Genomic DNA, 15,293 nt, shown 5'->3' with positions numbered 1-15,293 from the left:
CCGTCAATTCGCTTGAGGTGATCGTACAGTTGTAGAGTTTTTTACGGACTATGCCTGAAATTTTATGTCATTTGTCGTAGACTTCCTTGTTGGAACACTCTGGACAGTCAGTATTAAACACCTCGAAGGTTTGGAAACAGTGTCATTGGAAATGTGAATGTGTACTCGTAGGTCGTTGGCGAATGTAGTCCCAGAGCTACATCCAAGAAAGACCTCACTGTATTGTGATGAAATAAAAAGTCGCTTATTGCATAGCGTAGGGTATATTAACTACACCACGTTCTAGGCCCATTCTAGTCCAAATTTACTAAAAATTAGCAGAGATTATCTTCATTTCTCGAAGATATGTTGACACTGCCATAACGTTTTTTTAATCGCATGCTGCCATCTACTGGGAGCATGGAGAAACTAAAAAATGTAACGTCCTCAAAGCACATGGTATTAAGTACCGGATGGTTGCAATTAAACTTTCGCTACTTTTGTTAGTGTAGTAGCCGGCCAGAGTGGCCGAGAGGTTCTAGGCGCTTCAGTCTGGGCCCGCGCGACCGCTGCGGTCGCAGGTTCGAATCCTGCCTCGGGCATGGATGTGTGTGATGTCCTTAGGTTAGTTTCGTTTAAGTAGTTCTAAGTTCTAGGGGACTGATGACCTCAGAAGTTAAGTCCCAGTGCCCAGAGCCATTTGAACCATTTAGTGTAGTAGAAAAACATTATAGGAATGATGTTTACATTGCGCATTGTAGGATTTTTGTTGTTTGTAAATTTAGAGTCATGACTTGCCGTTACGTGCCGGTACTGGTACGGCGATGTAGGGTTGAAACACAAGCTTCAGTCTGCTTTATAGTCAACATTGATCTGGACAAAGTGGGAATTGCTCATGGGAGAGGCCGACTGCCAATTGCACCACAGATTGTTGAAGAAGTTACTGTTGCCAAAATTGAACATGGTGGACGCAGTGTGCCATATACAAGCAGTGTCACTACAGCTGGAAACTCTTAATTTCTGCATCTACATTTATACTCCGCGAGCCACCCAACAGTGTGTGGCGGAGGGTACTTTACGTGCCGCTGTCATTACCTCCCTTTCCTGTTCCAGTCGCGTATGGTTCACAGGAAGAACGACTGCCGGAAAACCTCCGTGTGCGCGCTCGAATCTCTCTAATTTTACATTCGTGATCTCCTCGGGAGGTATAAGTAGGGGGAAGCAATATATTCGATACCTCGTCCAGAAACGCACCCTCTCGAAACCTGGACAGCAAGCTACACCGCGATGCAGAGCGCCTCTCTTGTACAGTCTGACACTTGAGTTTGCTAAACATCTCCGTAACGCTATCACGCTCACGAAATAACCCTGTGACGAAACGCGCCGCTCTTCTTAGGATCTTCTCTATCTCCTCTGTCAACCAGACCTGGTACGGCTACTGTTTGAAAAGTGCTCCGAACAGTTGTGAAATAGTACTTCTAGTGCGGCTCCCAGCTGTCATGCATGCAGATGGTCGTTACATTGAGCAACTTGTGTAACCTGGAACGTAAACATAGTACGCAATTAAAAAATTTTACGCTGTCATGGAAATTAAAATGTGCTTCTTTCAGTGATTTATTCATATTTGTCTTATGCATGTCCTTACAAATGTTTCCACAAAGTTACATTCTCCTACGAGCACTCGTTTGTCATAGTGTCCCTCTCGAGTAGCGAATGTTTAATTATAACGAGCCTGTATGTGCCAAAATCAAGCACAGCGAGTTCTGTTCGTTACTTGTGCTAGGGGGGAAAAACGACCTTGGAACCTTGGATGTAGCGTAATGTGCTAGGTGAGGGCTTGAAGAGGCTGTATATAGAATGTGGGTGGCGTGACTCCTATGTACTGTGAACGCTTGCGCTGAAATGCTTTAATGCCAAGCGGTGTGCTCATGTTTAGTACTGGTGAAAACACAACATTGCGAGAACTAGTCCTAAGTGCCTTGAAGTCATCCGGTAGTAATGTGATTGCGGCTACCGGTACGTAGATGTCCGCTTTTGACCGTGTAGTGTGGAGTGGCCGGCACACACGTGCCCCAACGCGGCCCGCCCCCACTGCTGCCCCCGGCCGGCGCGTCGCATTGCGGCCGCTCCGCCGAAATGTGCGCCAAGGGGGCCGTGCGCTGTGTGTGCTGGAGCCAGTTTGGCTGCGCGTGTCCGCCAACTCAACCACAGCAGAGCGCAGCGCAGCACGCGGCTGCAGACTGCCGTGCTGCACTCGGTCCCTGCCATCTCACTGTCTACTAGAGATGGGCGAACTCTTTCACCTTTATCAACTACACTACTGGACATTAAAATTGCTACACCAAGAAGAAATGCAGATGATAAACGGGTATTCACTGGACACATATATCATACTAGAACTGACATGTAATTACATTTTCACGCAATTTGGGTGCATAGATCCTGAGAAATCAGTACCCAGAACAACCACCTCTGGCCGTAATAACGGCCTTGATACGCCTGGGCATTGAGTCAAACAGAGCTTGGATGCCGTGTAGAGGTACAGCTGCCCATGCAGCTTCAACACGATACCACAGTTCATCAAGAGTAGTGACTGGCGTATTGTGACGAGCCAATTGCTCGGCCACCATTGACCAGACGTTTTCAATTGGTGAGAGATCTGGAGAATGTGCTGGCCAGGGCAGCAGTCGAACATTTTATGTATGCAGAAAGGCCCGTACAGGACCTGCAACACGCGGTCGTGCAATATCCTGCTGAAATGTAGGGATTCGAAGGGATCGAGTGAAGGGTAGAGCCACGGGTCGTAACACATCTGAAATGTAACGTCCACTGTTGAAAGTGCCGTCAATGCGAACAAGAGGTGACCGAGACGTGTAACTAATGGCACCCCATACCATCATCCCGGGTGATACGCCAGTATGGCGATGACGAATACACGCTTCCAATGTGCGTTCACCGCGATGTCGCCAAACACGGATGCGACCATCATGATACTGTAAATAGAACCTGGATTCATCCGAAAACATGACGTTTTGCCTTTCGTGCATTCAGGTTCGTCTTTGAGTACACCATCGCATGCGCTCCTGTCTGTGATGCAGTGTCAAGGGTAACCGCAGCCATGGTCTCCGAGCTGATAGTCCATGCTGCTGCAAACGTCGTCGAACTGTACCTGCAGGTGGTTGTTGTCTTGAAAACGTCCCCATCTGTTGACTCAGGGATCGACACGTGGCTGCACGATCCGTTACACCCATGCGGATAAGATGCCTGTCATCTCGACTGCTAGTGATACGAGGCCGTTGGGATCCAGCACGGCGTTCCGTATTACCTTCCTGAACACGCCGATTCCATATTCTGCTCACAGTTATTGGTTCTCGAGCAACGCGTGCAGCAATGTCGCGATACGATAAACCACAATGGCGATAGGTTACAATCCGACCTTTATCAAAGTCGGATACGTGATGGTACGCGTTTCTCCTCCTTACACTAGGCATCACAACAACGTTTCACCAGGCAACGCAGGTCAACTGCTGTTTGTGTATGAGAAAGCGGTTGGAAACTTTCCTCATGTCAGCACGTTGTATGTGTCGCCACCGGTGCCAACCTTGTGTCAATGCTCTGAAAAGTTAATCATTTGCGTATCACATCATCTTCTTCCTGTCGGTTAAATTTCGCATCTGTAGCACGTCATCTTCGTGGTGTAGCAATTTTAGTGGCCAGTAGTGTAGTTCACCGTTGCGCTGTCGTTTTTGGGACCTGTTCGTTTCCACTCATTCAGCGTTCCTTTTTTTTATCTACACCGTCTGTCAAAATGAAATGTCCAGAAGGGGAGAAGGAAACGAAATGAAACTTCACGGGCTGAGAGGGTATTTGGGGTTACTTCAGTGATTACAAAATCGAAGCAAATTTACAAGATGGCTCTGAAGACTATGGGACTTAACGTCAGAGGTCATCAGTCCCCTAGAACTTAGAACTACTTAAACCTAACTAACCTAAGGACATCATACACATCCATGCCCGAGGCAGGATTCGAACCTGCGACCGTAGTGGTCGCGCGGTTCGAGACTGAAGCGCCTAGAACCGCTCGGCCACATCGGCCGGGAAAAAAAAACCTTGTCTGTATAACCACATTTATGAGTGTGACGTTGCACCCTGTCTGGCCTGGATTCGTGCAATGATTTGGTTAAAAAGGGTCTGATGAGACCGTAGTACCCTCTCATTAAACAAGTTGGCCTACAAATGTTGTAAGTACATTAAATGTATTCACAATTGGGAATAAGGGCAACCATCAGCTGTAGAATCGAATGACGACAATGAAAATTTGTGCTGGACCGGAACGCATGGTTGATGACATATGGAAGCTTCTATGAATATGAAGATGACATCTGTTCTTATGGACATGTCCGAAAGAACAAATACCATCTTCATATAGTTAAGGCTAACCAGCCATTGACCTTCTTCTGTGCTGGATACACACGCATTGACCGAACTCTTACGGGACTCGGTAAGATTGTCTGCCGCGAGTAATGAGTGTAATGGGCAGGGGCACTACGAATGTAGTGTGTGGACATTAAGTTGGGAATGTGGGTCTCACGGGGAGTGTGCAAGGGATAAAGCCCTGCAGTCGCACTATCCTCTGTGCCCTCGGTGGCTCAGATGGATGGAGCGTCTGCCATGTAAGCAGCAGGTCCCGGGTTCGAGTCCCGGTCGGGACACACATTTTCAACTGTCCCCATTGATGTACACTTCTGGCCATTAAAATTGCTACACCACAAATATGACGTGCTACAGACGCGAAATTGAACCGACAGGAAGAAGATGCTGTGATATGCAAATGATTAGCTTTTCAGAGCATTCACACAAGGTTGGCACCGGTGGCGACACCTACAACGTGCTGACATGGGGAAAGTTTCCAACCGATTTCCCATACACAAACAGCAGTTGACCGGCGTTATCTGGTGAAACGTTGTTGTGATGCCTCGTGTAAGGAGGAGAAATGCGTACCTTCACGTTTCCGACTTTGATAAATGTCGGACTGTAGCCTATCGCGACAGCGGTTTATCGTATCGCGACATTGCTGCTCGCGTTGGTCGAGATCCAATGACTGTTAGCAGAATATGGAATCGGTGGGTTCAGGATGGTATTACGGAACGCCGTGCTGGATCCCAACGGCCTCGTATCACTAGCAGTCGAGATGACAGGCATCTTGTCCGCATGGCTGTAACGGATCGTGCAGCCACGTCTCGATCCCTGAGTCAACAGATGGGAACGTTTGCAAGACAACAACCATCTGCACGAACAGTTCGACGACATTTGCAGCAGTATGGACTATCAGCTCGGAGACCATGGCTGCGATTACCCTCGACGCTGCATCACAGACAGGAGCGCCTGCGATGGTGCACTGAACGACGAACCTGGGTGCACGAATGACAAAAAGTCATTTTTTGGGATGAATCCAGGTTCTGTTTACAGAATCATGATGGTCGCATCCGTGTTTGGCGACATCGCGGTGAACGCACATTGGAAGTGTGTATTCGTCATCGCCATACTGGCGTATCACCCGGCGTGATGGTATGGGGTGCCATTTGTTACACGTCTCGGTCACCTCTTGTTCGCGTTGACGGCACTTTGAACAGTGAACGTTACATGTCAGATGTGTTACGACCCGTGGCTCTACCCTTCATTCGATCCCTGCGAAACCCTACATTTCAGCTGGATAATAGGCGACCGCATGTTGCAGGTCCTGTACCGGCCTTTCTGCATACATAAAATGTTCGACTGCTGCCGTGGCCAGCCCATTCTCCAGATCTCTCACCAACTGAAAACGTCTGGTGAATGGTGGCCGAGCAACAGGCTCATTTGTGAAGAGATTAGGATATTCTTCACGCACAATACGGCGATCCTGCCTCGTTGTAGTCAGACGTAGTCGACCGGAACGTTGACGATGAGTATTGCTGCACTCACATTGCCATGTTGTCCGACATCGGAACACTGTCACATCCGAATGCCCCAAAGAATTGGGTATTGCACGAGTGGACCAGCAGACCCACAACAGGCCCCTTTTCAAACCCTGTCAGTTGTCGATATGGTGTCTCACACGAGTACATGGCATCTCCATGTCTTTCTCAGTGATCCTCAGACCCCATATATACCCTACCAGGTTTAACAACAAAACTAAACACGGGTAACACTAATGCAATCTGGCCGCCGTTCGATCTGTCACAGAGAGTTGTAACTCGTAATGGCTTGCACACCCACCAATGGTGTGTACTTGTATTTAGTTACATTGACAGCCGACTAGGTAGTTCACGGTTGTTGTCTGGCTGTGTGATTGTGTAACGCTGTATGGGTTTTAAAAATGCCAGTATGAAAAATCAGAAGTACTGTACCCGATAAGAAAATACACAGGAGCTCGATGATGAGGGGAGAAAGCGGGGCGGGGAAGAGGGGGGGGGGTGTATAACCCATATTGGTTTCGCAGTAAATAGCGATATAGTTTGCACTGTGAATGGTTTTCGGTGCACTTGCTTCTAGTCAGTGTCCATTGGATGGTCTGCCTTCCGCCTTACTTCAAACTGATACTTAATTGATACGCCTGTGAGCGTGGCGGGTCAGAATGCAAGCTCGGTTTTGCGAAGATAAATTTGCTTCCAGTGTAGCTGCAACGCCCGCCCCCCTCTCTCTACCTTCCACACACTACTGTTTCTGGATGTGTGTGATGTCCTTAGGTTAGTTAGGTTTAAGTAGTTCTAAGTTCTAGGGGACTGATGACCACAGATGTTAAGTCCCATAGTGCTCAGAGCCACTACTGTTTCGCTGACGCACCCATGGCGTATAACAGCTACGTTATTATAGCAGAAAATAAAAAAAAAACAATAAAATGCTTCTATCGAAAATATTTTCTGTCATGGCATATATCCCATTCCAATAAAAAGCAACTACACATAGACAATAAAACAGTTGTCATTTCAAAAATTTAAATATGTGGATATGTTTAGTATATACGACGCATTCCGCTTGGGTAAGAAATTTTCGAGGATCTAACTAAGAAATCTGGTGACCGGAGTCAACAGAACTGGAATTAATATGGACTCCAGGTAGTCCGATTACCTTTTAATTTCTTCATAGAATTAACAACTGTGCCTCAGAAAGGGAGAGTACTGTTTTGAGAAATTTATTTAACTTCATTTAAAAAAATTTTTACAACTCATATTCCGTTGACAATTTTTTTTGTGAAAGTTAAAATGGAAATTATGGGTACTTTCTTCTCAAGAATACGGAGTAGCACATCGAAATGGGAGTCCCTGCGAATCGGAACATTTTACACAGAGGTTAAAGATAAGTTCTAAATTTCAGTTTATCCATGATAAATGGTAACAAATTGCTTCCACGCGAAACATTTGGGGAGTGGTGGGGCATACGAAAACACTACTAAATTTATGTGCAAAAATTTAACACTGTTGCAGGAAACACTTTGCATCTGATATATGGCATATTTTCGGAATAGTGCACATAATTTCAACACTTTCGTGGTGCTATCCGCTAGGAACTTCAGGAATCAGCCACACACATACCGAGTTTGTGAGTAAAGGATACAGGATGAATTCTGGCGTCAGTACAGCATTACGCTACAATATAGTGTACCACATAGGAACACAAGTGCTGCGTACCGACTGAGGTGTTCACTGAACTGCTAGCATGGAATGCATGTGAAACAGAGTGATCGTTTTTCCTTTACAGAGACAATTTTCTTAATGATCGGATGCACTCGTAATAAAAATTGGATATCGTGATGATTAATTGTCTGTTAGTAGTAACAACGCATATCAAGCAGAGAAACCTTCAGAGCGAAGCATAATGCAAGAGCCTCTGTTGCTTTTGTTTAGTGGCATTTGTTTCATAGTTACTGTGTTCTGTTTGAACACGTTTCCGTGTTGTAAAATTGATTACTAGAGTACTGGACCTAGTTAAGGGGTCATTGATGAACATTATAATTTTATACAGTCCGCCTCCGGTAGCTGAGTGGTCAGCGCGACAGAATGTCAATCCTAAGGAGCCGGGTTCGATTCCCGACTGGGTGTTGTGTTCTCCTAATCATCATCATTTCATCCCCTTCGACGCGCAAGTCGCCGCAGTGGCGTCAAATCGGAAGACCTGCACCCGGCGAACGGTCTACCCGACGGGAGGCCCTAGTCATACGACATTTATTATTTTATTTTATAAACAAGCGACACCTTCTCAATGTTTTTTAAAAGTAACGATTAAGAAATTCAGTGATATTGTCAGAAACGTAATACATGAAACCAAGGTAGCGGTGAGAAGGCTCTCAAACTATGTATGAGCAGCCTTATAAATTAGGATGGTGTTTAATTATAATTTAAGCCTGTATTCTTTTAATTAAATACTATATCCAGTAAGTGTTGTAGTGAACCCTTACAGATTCCAGCTGTACAGAGTAATATGAACTCTCTCCTTCGGTTGCAGCTCATACATGTAGATTACGTAATTGTTTATAAAATGGGTTCTTGATAGGGCTTTAGCGTGTTCTAAGTTGGTTACTCATAACGTTGATAAGAGACTGCACATGGTTATAACGAAGGAAATTCCACTATCAGATTGACATGACGGTTTGGTGACTACTTCTCTCATTAAAAGTTGCCTGTATTGCACGAAAGTTTCAGTTTCAAGTGCTGCAAATCACACGGAATAATCACAAAAGAAGCCATTTTAATTTCACAGATCTGAAAGATGCCTCGTAAGAGAAGATACCAATTAGGGGTACTAGAGGCAGAGACAGCAAGCTTCCAGTTTGTCGGGAAGTATATTGATTTTCATAAAAATGGCACTGAGATGGAGGAACAACATCGTAGAAAAGTGATTACCTCTTTTGTGTGTACAAAAGCTTGTAGGAAAACGTTTTATATGCATTGGTAAAGCAATGGCGCGCATTTTAGAAGAATACATCAGCTTAATATTAGTCAATACATTCCAAAGTGACAAACTCAACAGTAAAACTTGAGAAGTAAAAATAGAGACACTCAATAACAACATGTACGAGATCGTTTGAAGCGCAAATACGTGTAGGTTCCTTAAGTGAAGTAGCTCTGCAATTAAACAGTGTGAATCGGAGACTATCCTATGCACATGTTAGAGAATAAAAACTATGAACTGAAGGTAACTAGCAAAATTCCAGATGTACGTGGTAAAAACACTCTTTCGAGGCAACGCAGCCTTCTTAACATATATCACCATTTTTGTTGCTGCTTTGAGAAGCCGTATTCCTCATGCTAATGCTTGTTTTTTCTAATGTAGGTGACTGACGCTGCCACGATTAATAATTGTTGTCTGCTATTGCACGTGCGAGAGAAGAGCCGCTACTGTATTCTCATCCGTTTCCCAAGTATAGGTGAGTACAGTATTACATTATGTCTATACTATGCAAATCACTGCAACAGAGCTCACGTTGCGGTATACTGTGTATTAAGTGTTCCTCCATTCCATACACGGATGTATCTTGTAAAGTATTGTTACTGGTATTCACAGTCTCTTCTAGGTTACCACCATGAAAAACTGTTCTTGTAATTTTCTAAGCTTTCCCAAGATTAACTCAGTCGAATAATATATTGTTTCATGTGCGAAACTGCTGCCTTTCCACACAACTATACAGAGAGAGAAAAAAAATCCGGATAAGTAAGAATAGCACTCACGCACCGAGGGTTCCATACAAACTTAACTTAGTGGATATATAGTTCATCCATCTCTGGAATCTAGAATTTCAACGTTCTTTGCCTGTTATCTATGCGATACTGGCAAGGTATCAAAATATGTGACATAAATGGCAATATCTTTTGATTGCGTCGATGTAGAAACTTAAATGTTTTCCACCGCCAAGGACCATAGCCAAAGTGTGCAATATAAATTTCAGCTTGATACGTCAACTTGTTCCTGAGAGAAGGATCTTAACAGACAGACATACAACCAGTCGCCTAACATGACAAAAAATATTTGTTTCGCGTGATATAATTACAGATAAACAGTTTTATAATTTTTCCCTTGCTTCTGCCGTGGAACCTTGTTTCCTGCAAAATTTCCTGATTCTAGGGTAATGCGGAGTACCCTATGGGTTTTGATGAGTGAGTTTTCAAATATCAAAACGCATAATTAGTCGTATATTATGACTGCATTGGCTTAGAAGGTTAAATGTTTTAAGTCGCAAAGGGAAAGTAAACCTTAACATGTAACGTAAATTTCAATTTCATACGTCTTCCCGCTCCTGAGAAAAAGGGGTCTTAACAACGGACGGACAGAGGGATAGCAAATTCAAAAAATGTTTTTTTTCTTTTGATGTTATTACAAATTAACGATTTTAGAATCTTTTCCTGTACTTGTACTTCGGAACCTAGCTTCTTGCGAAATTTCGTGATTGTAGGTCAACGGGAAGTACCCTATAGATTTTGATGAGTGGGTTTGTGAGTAAGAAAATATGTGACGAAAATGGCCGTATCTTTTAATTTCATTGACATACAACGGTAAATTTTTTACACCGCCGAGGAAGACCTTAGTATTTCATATAAATTTCAATTTTATACGTCTACCCGATCCTGAGAAAAAGGTTTCTGAACCGTCGGACTAACTGACTGACTGACAGACCGACAGACGGACAACAAAGCGAATGTATAAGGGTTCCGTTTTTACCATTCGACTTACCGAACCCTATGAAAAGGCACGAACTCACATAATCGTCATTTGATTACAGGATCACATAAATAAACACTAGCGAACAAAACTTTGGTACCGTGGACTTTTCGACCATAACTTTGCAATCAGTAACGTCATGGTGTTTTCGACCATAAATGTTTTAGCCGTGGGTTTGTTGACCGTCGAAGGAAGCTGCAACAGTGGCGGAAGCTCTGGTCGGAAACGCCATGGTACAAAACGTTGGTCAGAAGAGCCACGGATGCCTGCTGCACCTGCAAAAGGGTCGGGAACGCCGTCGTCGGAAAATCCACCGAGCCAAACTTTTGCCGTGTTTTGGATCAAGAAATGTATTTAGTGCTGCAAGCGAAGGTGAAATTAGCCCAAAAATACCGATGCTGAATGCAGGAGTATCTAGAAAATGTGCCAACAGTGGACACTTCAGGATGTAAGGGGAAATCAAAAATGCTACCGTCACTGCCCATGTTGTAGCTGAAAGAAACGAAAGTCGAATGATAAAAGAAATATGCAATTTTTAATAGTAGTTTGCAAAGACACGTTTAAAACCTTTTAATAATTTGAAGCTACTGCGGACACAAGAGCCACACATAGGAAGAAAATACGAGTACAGGGTGTTCGACTATTGTAGAGGCGAGTAGAGGATAATGAAAAAAGCAAGTAATGCTTATAAACATAGGTCCGGAAACCAGTGGTTTCCCTGAAAAGACGTATGCACAATGCAGTCGTGGCAATGTTACAACACTGTTAATATCCAAGGCTACATTTATTTCGAAACACCACAAGTGAGGCGTGAATTACGAAATGGCAGCTGCTATCGTTTGATTTTATCATCATTCCGGTTACATATGAGTACCGATAAATAGCGTTTCGACAACAAGTGTATAGGTCATGGTTCGCCAGTACCATTGCCTCCCAGGTTCTGCTACTTGAATAAGTTCGATATTTTTGTGGGGTTATTTAAAAGGCTTGGTGTATTACAGCCCGTCAGATGGAGTCGATAAACTCGAGGAACCTATTGTAGATCGTTATCAGTGCATTCTGAAAACGCCTGGGTATTTAAATGTACAGGGACACCGATGAGAAACCATACTGAAGCCTTCCTCCACATGAAAGGCGGCAATGTGGAGAACTTACTGTAACGTGTTGTCCCGAGTGCACATCTGATTATAAGGCGTTCAAGCACTCAGCAGTCGTAATACGAGGTGCATTCAAGTTCTAAGGCCTCCGATTTTTTTTTCTCCGGACTGGAAAGAGATAGAAACATGCGCATTGTTTTAAAATGAGGCCGCGTTCATTGTCAATACGTCCCACAGATGGCAGCACCGTACGGCAGATGGAATTTTACCGCCAGCGGCGAGAATGAGAACTGTTTTAAATACTTAAAATGGCGACGTTTTCCTTACTTGAACAGCGTGCAATCATTCGTTTTCTGAATTTGCGTGGTGTGAAACCAATTGAAATTCATCGACAGTTGAAGGAGACATGTGGTGATGGAGTTATGGATGTGTCGAAAGTGCGTTCGTGGGTGCGACAGTTTAATGAAGGCAGAACATTGTGTGACAACAAACCGAAACAACCTCGGGCTCGCACAAGCCGGTCTGACGACATGATCGAGAAAGTGGAGAGAATTGTTTTGGGGGATCGCCGAATGACTGATGAACAGATCGCCTCCAGAGTTGGCATTTCTGTGGGTTCTGTGCACACAATCCTGCATGACGACCTGAAAATGCGAAAAGTGTCATCCAGGTGGGTGCCACGAATGCTGACGAACGTCCACATGGCTGCCCGTGTGGCATGTTGCCAAGCAATGTTGACGCGCAATGACAGCATGAATGGGACTTTCTTTTCGTCGGTTGTGACAATGGATGAGACGTGGATGCCATTTTTCAATCCAGAAACAAAGCGCCAGTCAGCTCAATGGAAGCACACAGATTCACCGCCACCAAAAAAATTTTGGGTAACCGCCAGTGCTGAAAAAATGATGGTGTGCATGTTCTGGGACAGCGAGGGCGTAATCCTTACCCATTGCGTTCCAAAGGGCACTACGGTAACAGGTGCATCCTACGAAAATCTTTTGAAGAACAAATTCCTTCCTGCACTGCAACAAAAACGTCCGGGAAGGGCTGCGCGTGTGATGTTTCACCAAGACAACGCACCCGCACATCGAGGTAACGTTACACAAAAGTTTCTTCGTGATAACAACTTTGAAGTGATTCCTCATGCTCCCTACTCATCTGACCTGGCTCCTAGTGACTTTTGGCTTTTTCCGACAATGAAAGACACTCTCTGTGGCCGCACATTCACCAACCGTGCTGCTATTGCCTCAGCGATTTTCCAGTGGTCAAAACAGACTCCTAAAGAAGCCTTCGCCGCTGTCATGGAATCATGGCGTCAGCGTTGTGAAAAATGTGTACGTCTGCAGGGCGATTACGTCGAGAAGTAACGCCAGTTTCATCGATTTCGGGTGAGTAGTTAATTAGAAAAAAATCGGAGGCCTTAGAACTTGAATGCACCTCGTATACTGCAGTGCCTGTGTTGCTCAGAATTGTAATGCAAAGTGTGAGGTGACATGCTTTGGTGGGGTGCGGAGGGGGGGGGGGGGGCGGCGGATGTGAAGACTGCAGTTTCTGTAGTAAAAATCGCAGCAAAGTGGCAGTCGAGAATCTGGCGTGTTTTCTCCTAAGATGGGTGTGTCGGCAGTCTTGACAGCAGCAGAATCGTCCTAGTTTCGGCACTGACCGACAGATGGCGGTAATTTAAAATGAGTACGCTCAGTTTGGCGTCTAGCCAAGTGATGGGGAAACTCAACTGGCTCATGGCGGGCTTCCTCTGGGCCGCTTTTAGCATAGAGCTAAAGTGAATGTATGATGTAGAAATAAATAAAAACCGATCCCAATGTGGCTCAAAGGAGCTTGTAGGCTCATTTTAAAGCAGAAAAATGGTCGGTTGTGGTCATATAATAGCGCCTCCAGTCGCCCTGGTAGTTTTTGAATTATAATAAATTGAATATTTTACTAAGTTAGATTGTAAAGAATTGGACATCTTGGAGACGAATTGACAAAATTTTACGAACGAGGTGTCAAATGAAAGGTCTGAATGAGTAGTATCAATATATCTATATAACGTTTTTTATATATTTTATCAAATGAGGAGCCGGAATGCTGTTTTCGTGATTAAAAACGCAGAATTTTGATAAATAAAAAATAGGAACTATAAAGATAGCGGCAGTACGGAAAAATAGACATAAGGAAATAGGTAATACAATAATAATATCAGTTATTTATGCACTGGAAGTATTTCAAATAATGAAAAGTTCTATAAGAATATTTTCGTACCGCGAAGTCGTGTCGAACATTAACTCTGAACAACCGCTGGGGGACATAGCGGTTTCAGCTTGCAGTTGGAATTCGGATTGTGTTTGGTTTATTATTGTTTTTTCGAGAAGTATTCTCCACTCGGAACTTTGTTCATCTTGGGGTTTCAGCTATTTAAAAAGAAAAATTAAGTGAATAATTGCTAAATGATTGTGATTAGTATTTGAGTGACGCTGTTGAACTAACTCGGTAAATATCTGAGGTCTAATCAATAACACTTAACAGTATTTCGGTCAAATCTGTCCTGAACAAGTCAAAATAAAGTCCAGTTAGTTAAAACGGTGTTGTGTTCACTAAAAATTATTCCTGCCTGCTAACATGTGTTCTTATAAACTTGACATTGATTTAAAATTACTGGGGATAGTGCAGCGTATGTGGTTGGCACCCCTCACACCTAACGTAGCCAATTTAGTTAATAAGTCCAACCACATTTTAGGGAACCCCAAGGGGATGCATGCTATGTAGGTGCTTGGGTGATAATTGTTCTTTTTTTTGTGTTTTGTTTTTTCATGCAGAAGCACGTGGGGGCTCGAGCCATTTAGTTTTACTAGATGACTGACTTTGAACTAAAATTATTGTGATTACCCAGTGCAACCAGTGCGTTTCTCCCGGTCTCGCGCATACAGGAAAAAGCCGTAGCACGTCGCTAATGGTTTTCTCGATCCAGCGAAGTTCGCAAATGGGTATTTCTCGTCCGTAGTAGCTCTCAAATGTTCTTTCAGACATGAATGCATGCCCAAAGGAAAAGGAACTGCGGCAGGGTTCGAGTCCCGGTCTGGCACAAATTTTGTTATCATTCCATTATACAGCCCATGGTTGTCCATATTCGCAAATTCGAATACACTTCATGTATTTCATAACGCAGTGCCTGTTCCTTTGGACATGCATGCCCCTCCGAAGGAGTATTGAATCATAATTCTGAACAACAGAGGCATTGCAATATCGTATTTATTCGCCGACACCATGCAAGCGGCTTTCATTTAAGATGTCTCCCCTGTACGGGAATATACGTAATGAATGTACGAGTGCAGGCTGTAGACACATGGTTGACGGCATATGGAAGTTTGTGTGTGGCTGTGGAGAGTGCTCGGATAGCCTAGTCGTAAGGCGACCGCTCGCGATAAGCGGAAAATACGTGTTCGAGACAGTTTTCATTGTCGTCATTGCATTGTAGAGTTGATGGTTGTCCACATTTGCAACTGGGAATACGTTTCATGTATATCACTC

At 44.1% G+C, this 15,293-nt stretch overlaps 1 protein-coding gene across 3 annotated transcripts in view; it reads left to right on the top strand.

Annotated features, from left to right (window-relative positions):
* LOC124777142 (probable inactive tRNA-specific adenosine deaminase-like protein 3) overlaps window positions 1-15,293 on the top strand; it is a 517,952-nt gene that overhangs the window by 156,745 nt on the left and 345,914 nt on the right. For all 3 annotated transcript variants that reach the window (XM_047252442.1, XM_047252441.1, XM_047252440.1), the window contains one exon: window positions 9,289-9,382. The gene's annotated coding sequence lies outside the window, so the exon portion shown is untranslated. Of the gene's footprint in view, window positions 1-9,288; window positions 9,383-15,293 lie in introns of those variants that run through there.

The sequence above is a fragment of the Schistocerca piceifrons genome, chromosome 2, assembly GCF_021461385.2.
Source record: "Schistocerca piceifrons isolate TAMUIC-IGC-003096 chromosome 2, iqSchPice1.1, whole genome shotgun sequence".
NCBI classification, from domain to species: Eukaryota; Metazoa; Arthropoda; class Insecta; order Orthoptera; family Acrididae; genus Schistocerca; species Schistocerca piceifrons.
The sequence above is the reverse complement of the archived record's forward strand: the minus strand, read 5'-3'. Positions and strand labels throughout refer to the sequence as shown.